Source organism: Euprymna scolopes, chromosome 24 (genome assembly GCF_053919585.1).
Source record: "Euprymna scolopes isolate OS-2025 chromosome 24, ASM5391958v1, whole genome shotgun sequence".
Classification (NCBI taxonomy): Eukaryota; Metazoa; Mollusca; class Cephalopoda; order Sepiida; family Sepiolidae; genus Euprymna; species Euprymna scolopes.
Window position 1 is genome coordinate 88,414,878 of NC_136505.1, and position 21,923 is coordinate 88,436,800.

Consider the following 21,923-nt stretch of genomic DNA (forward strand, 5'->3'; position numbering starts at 1 on the left):
ACAAAATACGATAAAATCCGCTATAAAACAACCAAACCAAACACTACAAACAAGCGACTGAGGATACAAAGGGCTTGAAAAATAAAAATCTTCTACAAAATAACTGGACATAACAAGGATACTATTCAGTATTAAATAACCCGAAAAGGGTTGATATGCCGTAAAACAAACCAACCCAACTAAACCATCACTTCATGAACTTTCATATTTTCCAATTTCCTTTTTCTTTGCATCAATCACATCTTTTTCTTGCTCTTGTTGGGACGTAAACAAAACTGCTTGTTTCTGCTTACTTATTCCATCTGTTACATAAAAAAGTTTTCTCTATTGATCAACACGAACCCAATTGACATGAAGAGGATTTTCATTCCCTGCTTCTGGTTTCATATTTGACCCAATGACTATATTTCCCCCCCCCCCATTGACTTTGGTTGTGTGCTCATAACCATCCTCTCTTCCGCTTATTATCAACTAGCTAGACACCTGGCGTTGCCCGGTTGTAGAATATGCTTAAATATGATACTTTAATATATACAGATTGCATATGTATTATTATAGAATCAATCCTCACTTGATTATTGGGTACTAGTGCACTTATTGATCCACGCTATTTTTTAAATAAAATTTTCAAGTTTAATTAAAATTTTATGATATCTGTTTTTATTAAATTGTAAGGCTAAAGTACAGAATAGGTACAAAACACTCTCCCTCCCCATGTTAAGAATGGCTTTCTAAATAATAACATTAGTGCACTAGTACCAATTATTTATATTAGGAGGAATTATTTTTCCAGTGGACTAATTTGCCAAAAAAAATATATATATAAAAATAAAAAAGAATAATGATAATGTCTTTTATCAAATTCTGTTTGTTTACAATATCACATGAGATATTTGGGCTTGACAATGAATGCCCTGGAAAAGTCACTTCTGATTAACATTTAGTTTTGAAATATGCAAATGAAAAAAATGATTTGCGGCGATTTTTAATCGTACATCGTCTTTTATTGTAAATTGAGCTCATTAATAAGAAAAAATTAAAATAAAATGGCGAGGTACACCTGAACTCGAACAGAGGATCACTCGATCTGTAGTCGAATACTCTACAACTGAGCTATATCTCCAGATGACAATATATCTGTTTTTTTAAGAAGAAATTATTTTCTGAGATTTTATTATTTCCCTTGGCCGGTGTAATGTAAAATATTCTAGAAAAATTATTTTTTATCCATGAGAGAGAAAGATTATTTTTTAAGATTGGAATTTTTTCGATTTTCAAAAATGGCTAAGCCGTTTCGGAACCTATGAGGAAGGAAGTAACACACACACACACACACACACACACACACACACACACACACACACGCACAACATGACTTTTATATAAAAGTGGAGATTTATATTCTAAGCCTTCATTTCTACATGGTTTTATACTGTTATTGTTCACTTCCTTTCTATTGCTAGTAGAACTGTTATTATACATCATTCAAAACTGTTGGCGGTGTTAATATTTAATCCAAATACAAACTCATTTGGTTTATATTCAAAAATAGCTCGGGTGCCCAGTTGAGAGTGAAGGAATTAATGTTTTTAGCCGATATTTCGATATTTCTCATCCGAAGGGCCGAGCTTCAAAACGATACCTATCTTGTGAAAATCCGCCGCCTCTGTCGAAAGTTTTAGGCATACATACATACATATATACATACATACATACATACATACATTTAAACAGACAAGTGAGATTTATATTATAGATGGTTTTGACATGCATTTTTGACACTAACATCTAAGCCAAAGTTATTTCTGGCTCACATTTTTCATCATTTAATATTTTTTTCATTGCTTCAGCAATTATTAGATTATGATGTCCCACAGTATCATTACTAAATGGACTTTCTGCATGAACGTTTTAGTATTCAATTTTCATTCAGCTGTTGGTAGCCCTCATTATTAAATTCTCATCCATTATCGCTTAAAAACCGTCAGGAACTTCAAAATAAGACATCCACATTTATAATATGTTGCAAATAATCTCTTCACTTTCTTGGTCTTAATTAATCTGACAGCAGAATATCTAGTGGATGAGTTAATTAACATTGGTTATGCTGATATTCCTTTAAATCCAAACACGCAGTATCATTAAATCTGTTACCAATCCTGCAACTGGTCGAGGAGGGGGTCTTGCAACAAGAATCACAAATATCTTTTATCTGATTCAGAAATTCTTTGTCATCAAATGCTTTCCTGCCTTTAACCAAAGCTATTCATTTTTTTTTTAGATGCATGAGCAAACTATTTACGTAACTTCAGTTTTTTTCCCCCCTTCTTTTTTCCACTCGAGAACATCCTTCTAAAGTCTCACAATGTAAGGGCTACACTTGGTGAATTTTACCCCCCAAAAACATATTAGTTAGTAGCAGACTATGTCCAGAAATTGTTATTTACAATTTACTATTTATAAGCCGTCGAACACTGCCATATATAATGTCTCTACACAAGATTGGACATTTTGACATTGGAATAAAAATAATTTATTAGTGCTCGATAACATAAATCAACTTTAAATAAAGTTCACCTCGTCTATATCCACAACAGTGTTGATAGTATTTCTAGAGTAGCCTTCAAGTCCAATGCAAACAAGTTCTTGCTGAGCCGTCATCATAAATAATCAAATTCTACCCAATTTACATCATTAACAATTACTACACAACCACTTTACATTCATTAACCCTTATCCTCGAGTGGCCTTCGGATCTTGATAAGTAGTGATTGCTTTGTGAAAAAAAAAAATGAAACTAGTACAATTTTGGGCAAAATGCTTAGTTAAATTATATTTAAAACAAACTTACCTTGTCTGTCCTAAGGATTTACTTTATATGTCATGTCAAAAGAGCCTTCTACTCCAGTAGTTTCTTTCCCTGAACCGCTACACTTTGGAATTCCCTTCTGGGTCCCTGCTTCCCATACTGTACTGATATGCAGAAGTTCAAGTGTAACGTTAACCGACATCTTGCTGCCCAACTCCCTACATAGTACCCCTCATGTTTATGTCCCTGATAGTAGCCCCCTACATCAAAGTGGCAATGTGCCTTGTTTGGGGTGAAAATGTAATTTTAGAAAAAAAAAAAAAAATGTTTTTGTTCCGTAGTACTTCTGTATCGATTAAAATTTACTGTTTCAACATCTTTGATATCAGAGATAGTTTTTACATTCCATTGATGAAGTATCAGAAAATAGTTTCCTTAATGTTTCTTTTATAGTTGCATATGGTAAGCTTGAACATGTGGTTCTTCCTAATTTTTAATTTTCCTCCAATACATTTGCTGCATTCAGAACAAAAATGGCCTGGTTTTCTTCTGATAGAGTGATTCCAAGTTCCTGTAATCTTTGATACAGTAATTCATATTGTACCTAAAAATTGGGAAAACTTGTGGCGAACGCTCTGTTTTACAGTTGTTTTAAAAATGGAATTGAAATTTAGGTTTTGTTCCGTTTTAATTTTTATAATGCGCATACGCCCCCAAAAATCGACAGAATAACATTCAACAATCTATATATATTTATATATAAAAAAATGAAAGATTTTTTATATAAATAATAATTATTATTATTTATTAACAAAAATGAAATAATTTAATTTTTAAACGAAGAAAGTCAATTTGGTATACCTTTTTTGGTATTTTTTTACATAAATCCAACTCACCGTTCACATTGAAAATGTCGACTTTTATAGGTTTTCGGGTATATAAACACCCCCCAACCTTCCCATGTTAAGAACGACTTTCGGAATAGACACCCTTAACCTCTCCATGTTAAGAACGGCGTTCGGAATAGATACCCACAATCTCCCCACAACCTTCCCATGTTAAGAACGACTTCCGAAATAGACACCCCCAACCTCTCCATGTTAAGAACGGCTTTCGGAATAGACACCATTAACCTCCCCATGTTAAGAATGGCTTTTGGAATAGACACCCACAACCTCTCCATGTTAAGAACATTGCCAACACCCTCAAAATGCATCACTGGATTGCCACGAATAATAGGAACGTGAAAACAAAGTTTTCGGCCACAGTTATGTGTGATTTCAAGTGAGGGCCACATCATGCCGCCTCACATCTTCGAAATCGGCTTGAAAGCCAACAGCAAAGTGTACCTGGATGTGCTGAAGAATGTGGTGATCCCCTGGTGCAATCAGGTGGCCACTGGCAGACCCTGGTTGTGGCAGCAAGACTTGGCGCTGGCCCTCAAGTCCAAAGAGACCCAGGCTTGGCTTCAAAAGGAGTGCTATAACTTTGTACTTTTCTCTTACTGCCCCCCTTCTTCCTCTAACCTGAACCCGCTGGACTACTTTGTTTGGTCATATGTTGAACATTACCAACATGATCTCCCACAACATCAATGCCAGCTTGATCGCTGCCATTTGTGGAATATTCACCAAATTATCACTGGCTCTTGTGGAAAAGGCATGCTCCCAATTCCAAATCCATACTGAGGCAGTTATTGAGGCTGAAGGTCGCTACATTGAATAGATGTTACCCCTATTATATAATCAAGTTACCTGAATTGATATTTTTCAGTAAAATTTAAAAAATAAAGCTGCAGTGTTGTTTTCTTTAGGGTGATACTTTTATCGTTGCACCCTGCATATGAGATATTTTCAAATTTATACTATGGAAACGTTGATAACTCAAAACCTATTCATCTAATCAGGCTGGAATGGTGCTAACTGATATCAAAGATTCACACATCAAATTACCGAGGATCACCCCACTTACCCTTGATCCTCATCTTATAATGTTGAATGTTTAAGCAAGGGGGCATCAAGTATGATTTTTTGAGTCTTAGGTATGACTGAACCGAGGATTGAGCTATGATCTACTGCCCTATTAACAAACACTCTAACCGTTATGCCAGGGTTAAATTTAAGCAGAATAAGATATAATGTCAAAGTAAGGGAAGACTATCACTGGCAGGTGCAGTGTAAATAAATCAAGGTGTGCAATAAACCATTTGTTAACTGCTAAATAAACTAGCCTGACGACATCTGGATCATCAAATTCCCTCTTGTGATTTTGTCCAGATTAAAAAAGGTGCTGAATCATCAGTTGCTGGAAAATTGGTGTTGCACCTTTAGGACATTCCGATTTTCATGTTTAGATTAACTTTTAAATATAATTCCTATTTTCTTGCAGGCAAAAATTGGAGTGTCTTGTCTTGTCTTTTTGTGGAGAGGGAGGGGGATCCCTGCAATGCTTATTTTGAAATTTTCAACTAAATCATTTCTCTTATTCTTCTCTGTAGTAAAGTAATTAAACCTAACAAACATTTTTTTTTTCCAAATATTTTTTATTTTGTTATTTAAACCTTACTTTTCTCACTTGCCAACCACTGTGCCACTGAACAATTACTGGTGTGCTGCAAAGAAGTTGTAGGTGGAAATTACAAGATGATATAGGTGAAAAACAGCTTTTTTATCCTCATCCCCCAAAATCAAAAGAGATTAGCGCATTACTGTAATGATCCGGTCTCGGTTGATTGTGCAGTGGAAGTTTAGTTCTGTGTTTAGTTCTAGGAAGTCCATCCTCCCAGGCTTTGTCTTCTCTCTTTGAGAAGGAGTTAGTTTATTGCTAATTGCTTGAGGCACCCTTATCAGGAAATGCCGATGGGGATACCCAGGCACTTTTTGCAAGTCAACGTGCCCCTCCACTGACTTCTCAATCCCATTTTCCGACCCTGGTGTCTAAATTCTTTCAGTGGGATAGAACTAAAAACCATATCTGCCGGAATTGTTTGTAGTAATAAATACTGACACAATTACATAATACTGATGTTTGAATATAAAAAGAAAAAGAAGAAATAAAAATATAGTATAAATCGCTTCTTTTAAATTATTAAATATTTCCAACTAAACAATGTTTCTAAACATTCGTAAGCATTATGATGTTTTATACCGTCTACCTTGTTTTCAATATAAACGGATTATTTGTAGGTATTTCTTATCTAATAGTTATCTGTATTATTTGAATTCATCGGACTACTGTTCTCACCTTGAGTGTCATTTTCACAAAGTTTTGGTTGATGTAACCTCTGATGTTCTTCGGGTGTATCTTGTTGACCTCAGGAATTTTTCTGTCGAACTCGGGAATTTGGACAGAATTTCGAACAGAACTGTTTATTTACTTCACGGAGGTAGCATGCTCTCGTTCTGTCAGCCATGACTTGATAGATGCCCTAAGTAATTTGCAATTGTATTTTTTCAAGTACTTTAACCACTGCACCATGGGTCCTTGTGTCACAGTGATAAAAGTACTTGGAAAAATCAATTGTGAAAGTGATATTCTCCTGAATGTGGAAGGTTCAATTCTCAGTGTGGGCGACTGAAAAATACAATTGCAAGTTACTTACAACTTCTATCAAGTCATGGTTGATGAAATGAGAGTGTACTACCCCCGTGAAGTAAATAAATGGCTCTGTTCAAAATTCCGTCCAAATTACCGACTTCATGAAAAACATTCCCAATCTAGACTAGATACACCTGAAGAAGGTCGGAGGTTACATCAACCAAAACGTTATGAAAGTCACACTCAAGATGAGAACAGTACTCTGATGAATCTAAATAATATGAATAACCAATTCTCGTCTCAAAAATCCAGAAATGTCAACACTTTATTTATTGAGAAGTACTGTTTCAGCGAGGAAAAAATTGAAGTATGGAAGAATACTGAATACCTGATATGATTTATGTATATGAATAAAAAAAATTCCTTAGATGATCTTTGTTTTTTTTATTATTTTATTGCAAAAAAGATGAACAGAATATATTTATTTTTGTAATAGGTGTGCCACAAAAATTTTAAGAGTTCAATAGTGTTCCGCCATATAAAAAAAAATGGTTGGGAACGATTGGTATAAACCTTTTGTTGTTATATTGTCACCAACATCTTTCGCCATCCTTTCAAAAACTGACAGTGATGCCAACCATTTTTTTTTTCTTTTTCTTTTTTTTTTTTTTTTTTTGCCATCGGACACTCACATGTCTTATTAATCATCACAAGAAACCTTTCCAGCCGATGATTAATATGACCAACAGCTTGTTATATTTGAAGGATCCTCTGATTTCTTTCCTGTGTTGAAAGGAGTTGGATTGTTGATTCCAAGTCTCTGGATCTTTCTTCTTCTCTGTTTCTCAGCATTTAGCTTATTTCTCCATCTTTGGTTCTGTCTGGACTTTTCTTTGTCCGGCACAGCTTTGTTGATTACATCTGTTGATTAAAACGAGAGATGCCATTTTAATTTTAAATAATTACAATTTTTATTTGATTTGTATACATATGTGTTCTTTCCATGGAAAGAGAGAGAGAGAGAGAGAGAGAGAGAGAGAGAGAGAGAGAGAGAGAGAGAGAGAGAGAGAAATTGTATCTCTTACCCATCCCCAAGGATAGTTAAAGCCTTAACTCATCGATCGTCTGCCTATCATCTGTCCTTTGCTGTATCGCTTCCTTCTATCATGCCTAGTGCTACCAGATCAGGCTGTCTGAAGATATTGGCTTCTTGATCTGAAATGCACTAAACATTAATGCTATTATTTTTTTTCCTTTTCTTTGCAAAACTTACTTTGCAAAAACAACATTTTTTCTCTACAAATCGACAAAACTAAACACCATAAATAAATATCCGAAGATATAAAGAACTTTAAGTATAAAACCTTTTTCCAAAATTACTAGATTGGGCATTAAATAACCTGAAAAGAGTTGATATGCCATAAAACAATGTAAAATAACCAAACCAATCTTTTATATTCTTATCTGGCATGATAATCACTCATCAGAAAATTATCTGCCCATTCCTCATCTCTTATATGTCAAATATTTCTCTTTCTCTTAAAACATCTTACATTCAAACCAGTTTAACTAGTCTTTTTTCACTCCTCGATGTGATGGTTTGAATGAAAATAAAAGGATCTCTATATTAATAAAAATGTGTGATCACTTTTTGTGTACATGTGTTTTTCGCAACTATGTGACTAACACATATTTTGTTTTAATAACCATTAATCAGTTATTTATTGAAGTAAAAAATGCAATAGGATGAGTTGCTATCTATTATTTGGATTATTGTTCTCATCTTAGGTGTTATTTTTACAACGTTTTCCAGTTGATGTAACCTCCGACCTTCTTCGGGTGTATCTTGTTAAACTTGGGAATCTTTCTCTCAAACTCAGGAATCTGCATGGAATTTTGAATGGAATCCTTTATTTAATCCATGGGGAAAACATAGCATGTTTTTGTTTTGACAGCTATGACTACGTAGAAATCCTAAGTAATTTGCAATTATTAGTATCGCCTGCACTGTCAATACTAGTATCGGTGTCAACCTTAAGAAAAGTTTCACTTAGAACTGAATAACCTAGTACTTTATCTTGTAGACATTCTTTACCAGATCTAATTAGATCTATCAATTTCTAGAAATATTCAAATTAGATCTATCAATTTCTAGAAATATTCCAATTAGATCTATCAATTTCTAGAAATATTCCAATTAGATCTATCAATTTCTGAAATATTCAAATTAGATCTATCAATTTCTGGAAATATTCAAATTAGATCTATCAATTTCTGGAAATATTCCAATTAGATCTATCAATTTCTGGAAATATTCAAATTAGATCTATCAATTTCTGGAAATATTCAAATTAGATCTATCAATTTCTAGAAATATTCCAATTAGATCTATCAATTTCTTGAAATATTCCAATTAGATCTATCAATTTCTAGAAATATTCCAATTAGATCTATCATTTTCTGGAAATATTCCAATTAGATCTATCAATTTCTGGAAATATTCCAATTAGATCTATCAATTTCTAGAAATATTCCAATTAGATCTATCAATTTCTAGAAATATTCCAATTAGATCTATCAATTTCTGAAAATATTCAAATTAGATCTATCAATTTCTGAAAATATTCCTATTAGATCTATCAATTTCTGAAAATATTCCAATTAGATCTATCAATTTCTGAAAATATTCCAATTAGATCTATCAATTTCTGGAAATATTTCACTCTATCTATTAACACTGTAGCATTGCCTTTGTCTGCTGGTAGCATTATGATATCATCAGCACTGTGTCATGACGATAGCCAATACTTCTTCCTTTGAGAGGTTAGGAATAGCTTGAATTCTCTAGTGCTCGTCTCACTTCCCACCTTAGCTCATCTCCTTGTACCATGGATTTATTGAAGGCTGCCTCCTCTATTGAAGCTATCAGCTCTAAGTGTGGAATTAATTTGATGGTTGTAGCGAAGTTGAGACCTTTGTTTAGCACTGATTCCTCAATGAAAGTCAGCTAATGTTTACTTTTTGTTGACACGAGTTCTTATTGGTGGATGGTGCTCATGGGGTCTTATGTGCTTAGCTTACTAAACAAACATTTTAAAGATCCTATTTAAAAAATAATTCAACATAGCGAAATGAGCTTAGGTAAAATGTTCACAATTATAGAACAAAGAGAAAGCAAGAGACTATTAAATTTTAACTCTCTTCTCCTTGTCTCGTCCAAAAAAAAGTTGCAAATCTAATAATTCCCACTTTGTCAACTAAGCTTCAACCCCTGTCCCATCACTGCAATGTGGCATTTCTGTGCCTGTTTTACAAATATTTTAATGGAATGTGCTCTGATGACCTCGTTGCACTCATGCTCCCTTGACATACATATCCCCGACAAACCCGTTTAGCAACAAAATCTCACCCCGTCACTGTTGAGGTCCCTAAATACCAGAAAGCTTTCTATTCTATTAGTTTCTTTCTCCAAACAGCTGGACTTTGCAGTTCCTTTCCTGCTACCTGCTTCTCTAGCTGTACTGATATGCAGAAGTTTAAATGTAATGTAAACCAACATATTGTTAATCTTTCCTAGGCATCGTCCCAAATATTAGCCACTTACGTCTAAGTGGCGATATGTCTTGTTAGGAACGAATGTGAGTAAATAGCTAGACAGTTTCATCCTCCCTACATTACTAATTAAATCAGCAACACCTCTCTCTATTTACGGATTTAACACCTGTAGCTAATACCTTCTCATTATTTTTTTTGACTATTCTGACTAGCCAATTCTCATTTGATATTGTTGGACAATATTATTAGCACTATTATAATATACTTTGCTCTGGTTTATTTTTAAAGATATGTAATCCTGTATGGACTACTAGTAATATGGAAACATTTTTTTCAATTATGACCGAAATATTTAAATCAACAAAGAAAATAAAAATGTTAAAACAAATAAAGATTAAAAACTAAAATGAATTCATTGTATTCTGTATAACGACATGTAAATACAACTACTTGTAGATGAACTAAGGTTCCTTTAAAAATAAAAATCTTATTTTATTTAAAGGAAGACTATCCATGCCGTGTCTAGTCTTGTCCTAAATGCTTTTTTGATATGGTGAGGTGTGACTCAGCAATAAAAGTTTTTTTTTTTCTTCACGTTTTGTGTGAGGAAATTTAATCTCTGCTCATTTTTATATTTATGTTGTACAAACATGCTTAGAAAGAAGTTACGTTCCTTTGTGATTTATGAGGTGTAAAAAAAGGCAACAAAACTGTTTTCTATTATATAAAGGGCAGTTGTCTGTGTGTATGTGTGAATATCCAGCTAAAAAACGAAAACTACAAAACAAAGGTCCACAAAGTTGGTATATTTTTTTTATCGTTGTATCGGATGAATAATATCTAAAATTTAGAAAAAAATCTTCATTCTCTAACGATTAGCTGGGCATGGTTTTGTTTGATTGTGTGTGTGTGTGTGTGTGTGTGTGTGTGTGTGCGTGTGTGTGTGTGTGTGTGTGTGTGTGTGTGCGTGTGTGTGTGTGTGTGCATGTTTTTTTTTAAAGTGTAATTATTTATTAATTTGAAAACACAATGCAGACTAATTCCATGAGGAATCTATTATTAAAGGAGAGTTTTCTCTCTCTCTCTCTGTGTCCCCATCCGTCCGTCCGTCCGTCCGTCCGTCTGTCCAGCAAGAGAGCAATGGTCTGGTAGAGAAGAAAAAGGAGAGATGGAGAGGAAAACGGCAGGGAGGAAAAAGAGAGAGATAGAAGTTTTAATAGGAATGTTATTTTTGCCCTGAGCAACGCCGGGCAGCCCTACTAGTTAAAACAAAAAAATCATAGAAATGATGGTCGATTAATTACAACAAAAGAATGTTACAGAGAAAACTTATTCAAAGTGTCATAAAATGGCATGAATAATATTAATCTACTTACAGCACTTTGTTTGTTTGTTTGTCCATACTTTGAAGTCTTTTTTAAGATAATTACATGAAAACTTCCGGTGTCAAATGATGTTGTGGAGAGCAGATACTACACTTTGATTTATATATTTTATTTTGACAAACGAGAGTTTTACAAAACAAAATTAGGCACAAGGCCAATAAAAAAAGTAGGGAGTGGGATCTGTAATCATCCTTGTTACTGTACCTTTGATTTGTCTAAGGTATTCCTAGCTAGAGTTCTCAGTCACCATAACACCACATTCACACCAGGGGGTCATCCTACTTAAGATTCTCAAATGAAGTCGTTTGTTTTTTTTAAATAATAATAACAATAATAGTTATATAAATTCAAGTTTGAGATGCTCAAAAGTGGGGAATAATGAATACAATGAGGTTGTTAGATGGTGCTCGATAACAAGAGCAAAATATTTTATTTTTTTATTGTTTTTTATTATTTTTTTTTTTTTTTTATTATTTTTACCCTCGAAAAAATAATAATAATATATATATATATATATATATACACTCTATGTAGAAAATAAAATTTTATAAAAACCGTTTTTATTTAATAAAACATTAGCCAAAATACCCAGGAGCCATAAAAAAATAATGTTTTTGTGTCTAGGCATTTTAAACGAATAAAAAACATAGATTATATTGTGGGATCTGCGTTTGCACTTGACATTTCTAATAAAAAGATATGTTTTAATTTTAATTCATTAATATCGATAATATTGTGGGGTTGGCGTTTATATCTGACATTTATTAAAAGGAAACATTTTACTTTTAATTTATTCATATTAATAATATTGTGAGGTCTGTTTAGGACCGGAGGATCTAGTTTATTATATAAAAGGCATTTGCTTGTTTACATGCATGTGTGTATGTATGTATGTATGTATGTCCAACTAAAAGCCAGAAACTACACAAGACACATACACAAAACTGATATATACTTTTTCAACTCTGCCTCTGACAAAATATAAACACATATTTTTTAGTATTCATCTTTTTAGGGGCCAAGAAGAACAGAATTTATTGGAGGGGTAGGAGGCAACATTTATAGCGAGTTTTTAATGTTATTATATAGTAATTCCTTAATAATTTTTTCCAGTTGCTACAGAAGGCAAGAAAAAAAAAGGTGCGAGAGAGAGATGGTTATTAAAAAGAGAGGAGTAGAAAGACAAATATATATATATATATACTAGACTACCCATGTTCCGTTGGGACAGTATGTTATATTAGCTATGGAATTAATGTATGAGTGTGACACTTGTGACGTAAAGAAAATAGTTTTTTGTGGCATAACAGAAATATTTCTATGAAAGTATATTAAAGTGAAAAAGAATATAGATAGATTTCTATTAGTCGTTCTGTTTATAATTGTTTATTTTTGAAAGAAAAAAAAAACTTACAGCCATTGAATTATAAGTGGTTTTCCATACTTATAGGTAAATGTGCACTGAACAGATACCATAATACTTAAAGTTAAATTTAAATTTTGTATATATCTTTTAATTTAAACGCGAAAATAAAACAATTGGGATGCTGAAAATGTACACAGTAAAACAATACGTTTTATTGTCGCATTGATTATTTATTTGTAATGCAAATTAAAATAAAAATTATTTTCGGGGTTATTTATGCTGGTAGTGTAGGCGAAAATGTAAATGTTTTTTAAGAAAGGTGTATTAAAATATGGAGAATAAATTAAAAAAGATGAAGGCAGTAGGTAAATCGCCATTGTAAACGGGTTAAAGTATATTTATTTGTAAGAAAATTGCATTAAAATAACTTTAACGTAATATGGAAATGAACGATGTAAAAAGTGCAGAAAGTATTAACAATTGTTTATTTGGATAATTTAAACGCAAAAAAAAACAATAATTGGGACGCTGAAAATGTACACAGTAAAACAATACATTTTATTGTCGCATTGATTATTTGTTTATGTACGCATGCGCAACCGGAAGTCGTAAACCGAATGTTGGGTTACAATACCCGTTACGAGGTCATTTGAGTTTTATAATTATATATATATAATCTGAGGTAATTGTTTTCTAAAGGTTAAGTATCCAATGAAATTTAACGAGGTTAATACAAGAGTACTCAATACCGAAGTAGAGCAGGGTATACACTTTATTTGTTTTTACATGAGCAGTAATATGTTGCCACACACTTATGAACATGTTTCAGTCAGCTAGTTACCAGTAATTAGAGACGTCTTCAGGCGATACAGTTTATACAAAAGCAAAGTTTGCAAACTCATATCACCTGAAGGGATCTATAGTTACTAGTAATTAGCTGACCGAAACATGCTCATGAATGTGTAGCAACATATTACTGCTTATGTACAAACAAATAAAGATATATATATATATAATATATATAATATATGTATGTGTGTATCTGTGTGTTCACCTAAATGTTCGAAATGATGCAAGACACATCCATGAAGCTGATATAATCTTTATCAGCATTGTCTTACACAGAATATGGACAGCTTTTTCTTTATTTTTAACATTCATTATTTTAATGGTGTCATCAAGAACAAAACCAGTCAGGAGATAGGTGATATTTAGAGCGATTCTTTTTACATTTGGTGTGAAATTTTAAGAACTCTTTTATCACCTAGAGATGATTCCTCGATATAAACGCTGGTCCTCATCACTACCTCTATGTTGGCATCAGGAGGGGCGCTGACCTATGAAAAATCTTGCCTTAATTAAAGAAATAACTTGCAAGGAAACCTGACAAGACATAAAGCTTGGAAATCAATTTCTAAAAGCCACCCAACACATGCCAGCATGTAAAACAGGCATGAAACTGATGATGATTATTATTATGATGATGATGATGATGATATTTTTTTTTTTTCTCAATATTTTCCACTCTTAAATGTCAACATGTGATGATTATATCCACAGTACATATATTGTGACTTGAGTGAAGGATCCTCCTACATTTGCGGAACGAAGACTTTGATCATAATATAGCAGAAAATGCCAAACTGTCTGTGATTGGTAAGTGAAAATTCACAATAAAAGAATTGACGTTTCGAGGTTTCCATGTGGTCTGATCTATAAGATTCGCGTCAGTCAATCAGATTGCATAGTTTTGATGTACTTAGATGTATAATTTATTGCATGAAATTAAAATATACAATAAAAATTGAAAGAATTAAAAACAAATTTAGGCGCAAGGCCTTCTAAGAAATTAGGGAGGTGGAGAGTACAGGGTCTTTTGTGACTAAAGTTATATTTAAAATTTTAGAAACTTACTCTTGACTGACAACATTTATCACAATACCTCATTCACTTTGTGGAGCCAGACCTACTTAATTCCCCAGCGTTTTTGTAAAAATATGAGGGGTGTGCAATAAGTAATGCCCCTGACCCCCTTCCAGTTGTCTGATCTAGCTGAAATTTTGCATGTGCAATGATTTATATCTCTACGGGTTATGTGGCAAATTACAGCTCTGAACTAATTGTGATTTCTGTTTTACATGTGTTTGATGTGAGTCAGGTGTGAAATGGAGCCTGTTGAATGTCGAGCAGTGATCCGGATTTTGTATTTGAAAGGACGCACACCACAGGAGACTTTTGATGAAATGAAATAAACTTATGGTGATAATGCCCCATCATATGACCTTGTAAAACGCGAGCATCGTGAATTCAAACATGGCCGGAAGTCTGTGGAAACAGCTCCCAGACCTGATCGCCCCCCCCTTCTGCCATTGATAAGGCATCTGTCCGTCAAGTTGAGGCTGCCATTTTGGAAGTTCGGCGCATTACTATTCGCCAAATAGCCCAAGATGTCAAGATTAGTACAGGGTCTGTGGAAACTATCATTCATGATCATTTGCATATGCATAAGGTGTCTGCCAGATGGATTCCCAGGTTGCTCACACCATTCCAGAAGCGAGAATGCGTCGAGTGCTCAAGGATGAATTTGGAGATGTGTCAAGAAGATGAGTCAAAGTTTTTCAAAAGACTGATTACACAGGATGAAACCTGGGTCCATCACTATGATCCAGAGACCAAAGCCCAGTCAATGCAGTGGAAGCATTTGGACTCACCACCTCCAAAGAAGGCAAGGGTGCAGCCCTCCGCTGGCAAGGTCATGCTCACAGTCTTCTGGGACCAGGACGAAGTAGTGATGACAGATTTTCTGGCAAAGGGTACCACAATTACAGGAGCCTATTATGCTTCACTTTTGAGGAAATTAAGGTTAGCTATCAAAATCAAGAGGCGGGGCAAGATCAGCAAAGGTACCCTCCTCCTGCAGGACAACGCTCCGGTCCACAACTTGCATGTCGTCAGATCAGAAGCACAGGCATGTGGTTATGAAATCCTTCCCCATCTTCCCTACTCTCCTGACCTTTCACCCTCTGACTTTCACCTCTTCCCAGCCATGAAGTTGTTTTTGAAAGGAAAGTGTTTCTCAGATGATGCAGCCTTGATTTCTGAAGTCACGTCATGGTTGTCTACAAAAACAGTCTCCAGAGCTGCATCAAACGATGGGAGAAATGCATAACTCTGGGTGGTTCCTATGTAGAGAAAGACTAATAACTGTGCCAAGTTTCGTTGCTATACTACTATGGGAAGTGGGTCAGGGACATTACTTATTGCACGCCCCTTGTATATACAGTTGTAAAAGGTTTGTAAAAGAATTCGTTTGTGTGTGTGTGCATTTTTTTTTTTTTTTTTGTATATACTTAAGTGAAGTCTTTCTCTGTCTACTATTTTTTTAATGCCTGGGATATCTAGTTACGATATAGTTGGTGCAATAGTACATGGCCAAACCGTTTAGAGATGTTGAGTGTATAAAGCATCCATAATTCCAGCAATACTAAGTTTCTGATGAAGTGTTGTTGGGCGGGTCATTTCCCCCATTTTATGGCTGTGCATCCACGCGATCATGGCACAATCATTATGGCGAACTTATTGCAGATTAGAAGTGTTTAGAGCCCATGTAAAAAAGGAATAAAAACAAATTTAATTTGTGAATTTGACACAGAAAACTTTCAATCAATAGCCGAATGCACTTACTGCTGTCACTATTACAGCGCATATATATTTATTTTTACTTCTGACTTTTTGGTCCCCCGAGAAAGGAGGAATTTGATCTAGTAATTAACTCCCATTTATCTGTTCGTTTACTCACACTTTTCTCAATAACCACGCCTTGAATTGTTTTGAAATTTTGCACAAACATTAGTTATGGTGAAAGTAAATTTTTGTCAGAAGGAATTTTCCAGGATAACTCTGGTTGCCTCCTAGGTAGCAATAATGCTACCTAAGAGGCAACCAGAGTTATCCTAAAATTTCCCCCAAACCATTCACACTTTTCTCAATAACCATGCCTTGAATTTTTTTGAAAGTTTGCACAAACATTAGTCATGGTGAAAGTAAAATATTTACATACTTCCATCGATTTACATACCAATTATGTTCTCAGTACCTCAAATTATTTTTTAATAGAAAAGGTAACTACCCTGACCTGCATATTGTGATTAAAAAAATTAAATCCACGTCGTCTTCTATAAATAACTACAGGAAAAGTTTTCGATTTATGCATATTTAAGTAGGTTTTCAAGCATTAAATCACTTTTCCCAAATTGAAGGTGGTATTTCCAAGCAAATCATTAAATCTCCTGATTTTAATAACCTTAAAAATACTTAACAGGTTCACTTAAAAGATTTATATGCCTAAAACGCTTTTATGGGATTAAAGAGAGATCTACCGGATATTTCATTAATTTCTGTTTTTATGTTTTTTCTTTTAGTTTTACAATGCAAGATACTAGCTGTCCCTATCCGGCGTTGTACTGGAGTCTTTTTGCTTTTTTATGTTTGTTTTGCATTTCTTTGTCTTTTGAGCTATACCATTTCGTCCCTATTTACTTTTCTCCCCGCGAGTGCAGAGTTAGACACAATGTCGGTTTTAATCGGCAATTTTTCCCACTTTCTATCTGTGGCTAAATCTAAACACAGATTCCACGAACAATACTTCTTTCCAAGAACACGATTCCACTGGCCTGCTTCAAAGTCGACTACAATATGATAGCCTTCAAGTCTAATGTAAACAAATTCTTGTTAAGCCATCCCCTTAAATAATCAAATTCTACTCAATTTACGCCATTAACGATTACTATACTACCACCTTATTAACCCTTATTCTTGAGTGGCTTTCAAACATTGATAAGTGGTGACTCCCTTTTAAATATAGTGGTCGTGTAATATCTGTTCTGTTATGAGGCCGTCTTTCCAGGCATTACCTCCTCCTCTGAGTGCTAGTGTAGTATTTCTTCTATTGTCATGAGGTTACCATCCCAGACATTACCCCCTCCTTTTAAAGGTGACAGTGTAGTACATGTTCATTCATCATATATATTAGCCAAAAATTGCTCTCTCTGGTCACATATTTTTGATAGTTTTAATAATATAAATGTACAGGAATCTATATTATATTTCTCGTAGTCTGTCTGCCTGTTCGTCTGTCTATGCCACTTTTTCTTAGAAACTACTGGGCCGATCTGGTTGAATTTTTGTATGAACATTTATTACTAGCTGCAGTATTATGATATCTGTTCAAAGCACACTTAGGGATCAGTGTGGATTAATCGCCACAATACTACATTTACTCAAGAAGTTTTTTTTTTTTTTTTTTCAGAATAAACTGAGCTGATCAGGCTGAAATTTTATATGATCCTTCGTTATAAGGTGCAGCGAACACAGTATTATGGCATCCATTCGATGCACATCTAAGGATTAATAGAGAATAATAAATATTAGTACTTAATGCAAAAAAATAACCATAAATTAAAACCATATTGAACCATCAATTTAGCATAAAGCATTCATTCTAAGTCAACAGGCTATAACTTTTGCCCGTTTTTTAACGAGCTAAAAGTCTAGTTTAATTATATAAGCCTAACTTTAATTTAGATTACACAATGAAAAAATGTGTTTAAATTTATGTAATAACGTGGAATAACCGATTGTACTTTGTTTTCCTTATATATATATATATATATATATATATATATATATATATATATATATATATATATATATATATATATATATATATAAAATGATCAAGCTGTTACAAAGTAAATATGACTGGGTTCTATATTGTTTTCCTATTAATGTCAATTGATATTTGTAAAGAAAAAATGATAAAGGCCGAAACAAAAAACAAAACAAAAAAATGAATAAATAAATGCTTTTCTTCATTTCACCGTTAAATCTTCCTCCTTTTATACAATCCAGATTGGTTGCAACTTCATTTTACTAAAACCTTATGCCAGCTTTCGGATCATAGTTTAAAAAAAATTTTTTTTTTTTTTTTTTACATTTGGATGAAGCACATTTTCTTCATTATTGAAGTTTGTGTAAGTATAGACTTTAATATATCGTATAAGTCCAGGGAGAAGGGTAGTATCTGTTTGTTTTGTTTTTTTGTTAGTTTTACGTTATTTATTTATTCATTTATTTATTATTTCTTCTTCTTAGTCTCAACTTTTGGAAGTTTTTAGTTTTTAGTAGTTATTGTTGTTTTTTTTTTTTTTTTGTTTTTTTTAACATCAAATCAAGCTGTACCTTAGCAATTTCGGCGTTCCTTACAGGCAAGCTTTTTGCAGAATTGGAAAAGAAATTGTCAATCTGTTTAAGCAATTTTTATAGTGGCTTTACGTTTTGGTCTCAAATGTCCCAAAGCACCTTTACTTCTTTACATTTTCGTAGTTTAATTCCCATTTAAAATTTTAATTTTTTTTATTTTAATTTTTTTTATTTTAATTAAAAACAGTTTAATTAAAAAAATTTTTTTTCATGTTCTTTCTCTTACACTCTGATATCAAAAGGGCAGATTCAATGATTGAGCAATTATTGTCGCTTGTTTCTTGTTAAAAAGGTTTGGAATATTCAAGAACCTTATCAATTTGTATGCGTATGTCACAAGTTTAGGATTGTTTTACTATACACGTAGATTCGAAAAAGTTGTAAATATATATATATATATATATATATATATATATATATATATATATATATATATATATATATATATATATATAACAAATACTATCAAAGGCAAGATAAGTTATCCTTCTACCTTACTGGATAAGTTTTTAGTGTTTTTATTTAATGTAAACTGTTTAATCGGTTCGAAAAACGGGTAATGTTGATGGTTGCTGGCGAACATGAAAAGACGACCTCAGTGTCTTTGAAGACTTGATAATCATTTCAAAATAAGAAATAAAACAAAATGGTGTTAGAAACCCACCTAGTAAATGTTACCATGACATTTATTGGGTGGGTTTCTAGCACCATTTTGTTATTACTTATTTTGAAGTGAATATCGAGTTTTCAAAGACATCAAGGGGGGGGTCATCTTTTCTTGTTCGCCGGCAGCCTTCAACATTACTCGTTTTTTGAACCTAATAAACATTTTACATTAAATATAAACACTAAGAACTTATCCAGTTAGGTAGAAAAATAACTTATCTTGTCTTTGATAGCATTTATTTGTTATATATTTGCTTTTGGTTTTTGTTTTGTTTTTTTACAACTTTTTCGAATCTATTTTTGCACGAGAAAACCTTTTACACAATTACACAATTAATAAAACAATGAAATAAAGATTAAAAACTGAAATAAATATAATATTAGCACTTGCATCTAGAAAAGGAAAAAGAAATTACAAATTCATAACTTATCTGCAAAAATACGTCCTTCGTGACTGCAAATAAGAATTGATTTTGCTTGAAATAAACTTTAGCGTTTCCTTTTTGAAAAGAAAACAGTCATCACGTGATATAGCTCGCTACATTGGTCAAGCATGTTCTTTTATAAATAGTAAGGTGTGGAAGGGGGGTGGGTAAGAGAACAGGATTTTCGGAATCTATTGATGCTCTATTTAAAATGATCTTGCCAGATAGAATCGGCACATTTTTGCACGAGAAAAACTATTACACAATGAATAAAACAATGAATTAAAGATAAATATTAAAAACTTGAATGTGTATAGTAAAACAAACGAATTCGATTATTTGGATTATTATTCTCATTTTGGTTCTTCCATTTTTTTTATATTGATGCTGTGCGCTAGCATATATCATTTGATGTAATGTGCGCCAAGGCTTCTTCCCTTTCTTTACACTTCTATCCAGTTATGGCTGACAGAACGAGTACATGTTACCCTCGTGAATTAAATAAATGGTCTGTTCGAAATTCTGTGCAGATTTCCGAGTTCGGCAGAAAGACTCAAGTTTGATAAGATATTCATGAAGAAGGTCGGAGGTTACATCGACCAAAACATTGTGAAAATGACACTCAAGATGAACACAGTAGTCTGAAGAATCCAAATAATACGAAATATTAGCATATTCATTTGTTAAATTTACTTGATTATTTTAATATAAACATATTTCACTTAGACCAACCATTTGTGATGCTCTCATTTAAAGTGTTGTTTTAATCGACTGCTGTAAGTGGCCTATAATGCAAATGACAGTATTCCGCTTTTAAGCGTTTAAAATGTAGATTAGAACACTAATGTATATTTGCTGTAACATTTAACACGAGACTGAATTAACATGGTAACAAAACAAGCTGTGGTTATAATTGCTCCAAAATGGCCGCTCCCTCACTCTCTTTTTTATACTCAATACGCCAGAAAAGCAGCTATACCCTCTGGTTATGAAGGGCCATAATTAGTCTCATGAGAATTTGTGGTGTAAGGAAAGTAACCCTACCCCAATATATTACATCCCTTCAATCTTACTTGGAATCGCAAACATAATCGTTCAATTTTGTGGGTGGTCTCCAAATATGTCCTGACCTGCAAGTGGGTTGTGATGCCGGTTTTTCCACCACTGCTAGAGTCCCTTCAGCTTCATCCATATGTCTGCTCTCAAGTACTAAACTTTTCTCAGAAACTTCAGGTGAGCGGAAACTTCAGATGTGCCGGAATTCTTAAGATTCTCTGCAGCATTGTCTGTCTGTATCTCCGGCGTCAATTTCTCTTCTGCCATTGATGGGAGTTTCATAAGCTGGTCCGCATGTCTCCTTACTATATCTCCACTGGTCTTCACTTCAAATTTCACTGCTGCCAACTGTCTGGTTATGGTACCTTCAATCCATTGTTGAGCCATTACATAATTATATAAGAGTACATGATCAGCTACTTTAAATTCACAAAGTGGTACCATTACTTTCCTCCTCCTTCCCATTTTATTTTTTATCCCCAGAACCTTGTAAGTATCTGGCTTTACCAAATGAAACACCATTCTTAACTGCCGTTTGAACATCAGTTCGGCTGTACAAACTCCAGTAGATGAGTTGGGAGTTATCCTATAGGTGAATAAAAATCTGTTCATCTTGGTTTCAAGTGTTGCCTTGCGGTCTGTTTCCATCCTTTTAGGTGCTTCCTTGAAACGTGCACACGCTGCACTCTGCTTGTCCATTTGAGGACAGTTGGTAAGGAGCTGTGAAAATGTGGCAAATTCCACTGACATTCATGAATGCTTCGCGAATTCTTCACAACCAATACCAGCAGTCCGTGTGTTGCGAAGATCCCTCTCATTTTCTCAATTGTGGCCATCGCAGAAGATGTTTTCGTAAAGCATTT

At 33.6% G+C, this 21,923-nt stretch overlaps 1 protein-coding gene and 1 long non-coding RNA gene across 7 annotated transcripts in view; one reads left to right on the plus strand and one right to left on the minus strand.

Moving 5' to 3' along the window:
- LOC145246821 (pleckstrin homology domain-containing family G member 5-like) overlaps nt 1-21,923 on the plus strand; it is a 1,071,747-nt gene that overhangs the window by 719,458 nt on the left and 330,366 nt on the right. The gene's annotated exons all lie outside the window — the stretch shown is intronic.
- LOC145246823 (uncharacterized) lies at nt 6,947-7,564 on the minus strand. The gene is made up of 2 exons (XR_013863172.1): nt 7,432-7,564; nt 6,947-7,267 (listed from the first exon to the last, which is right to left on the minus strand). It is a non-coding gene; the product is annotated as an uncharacterized LOC145246823 (long non-coding RNA).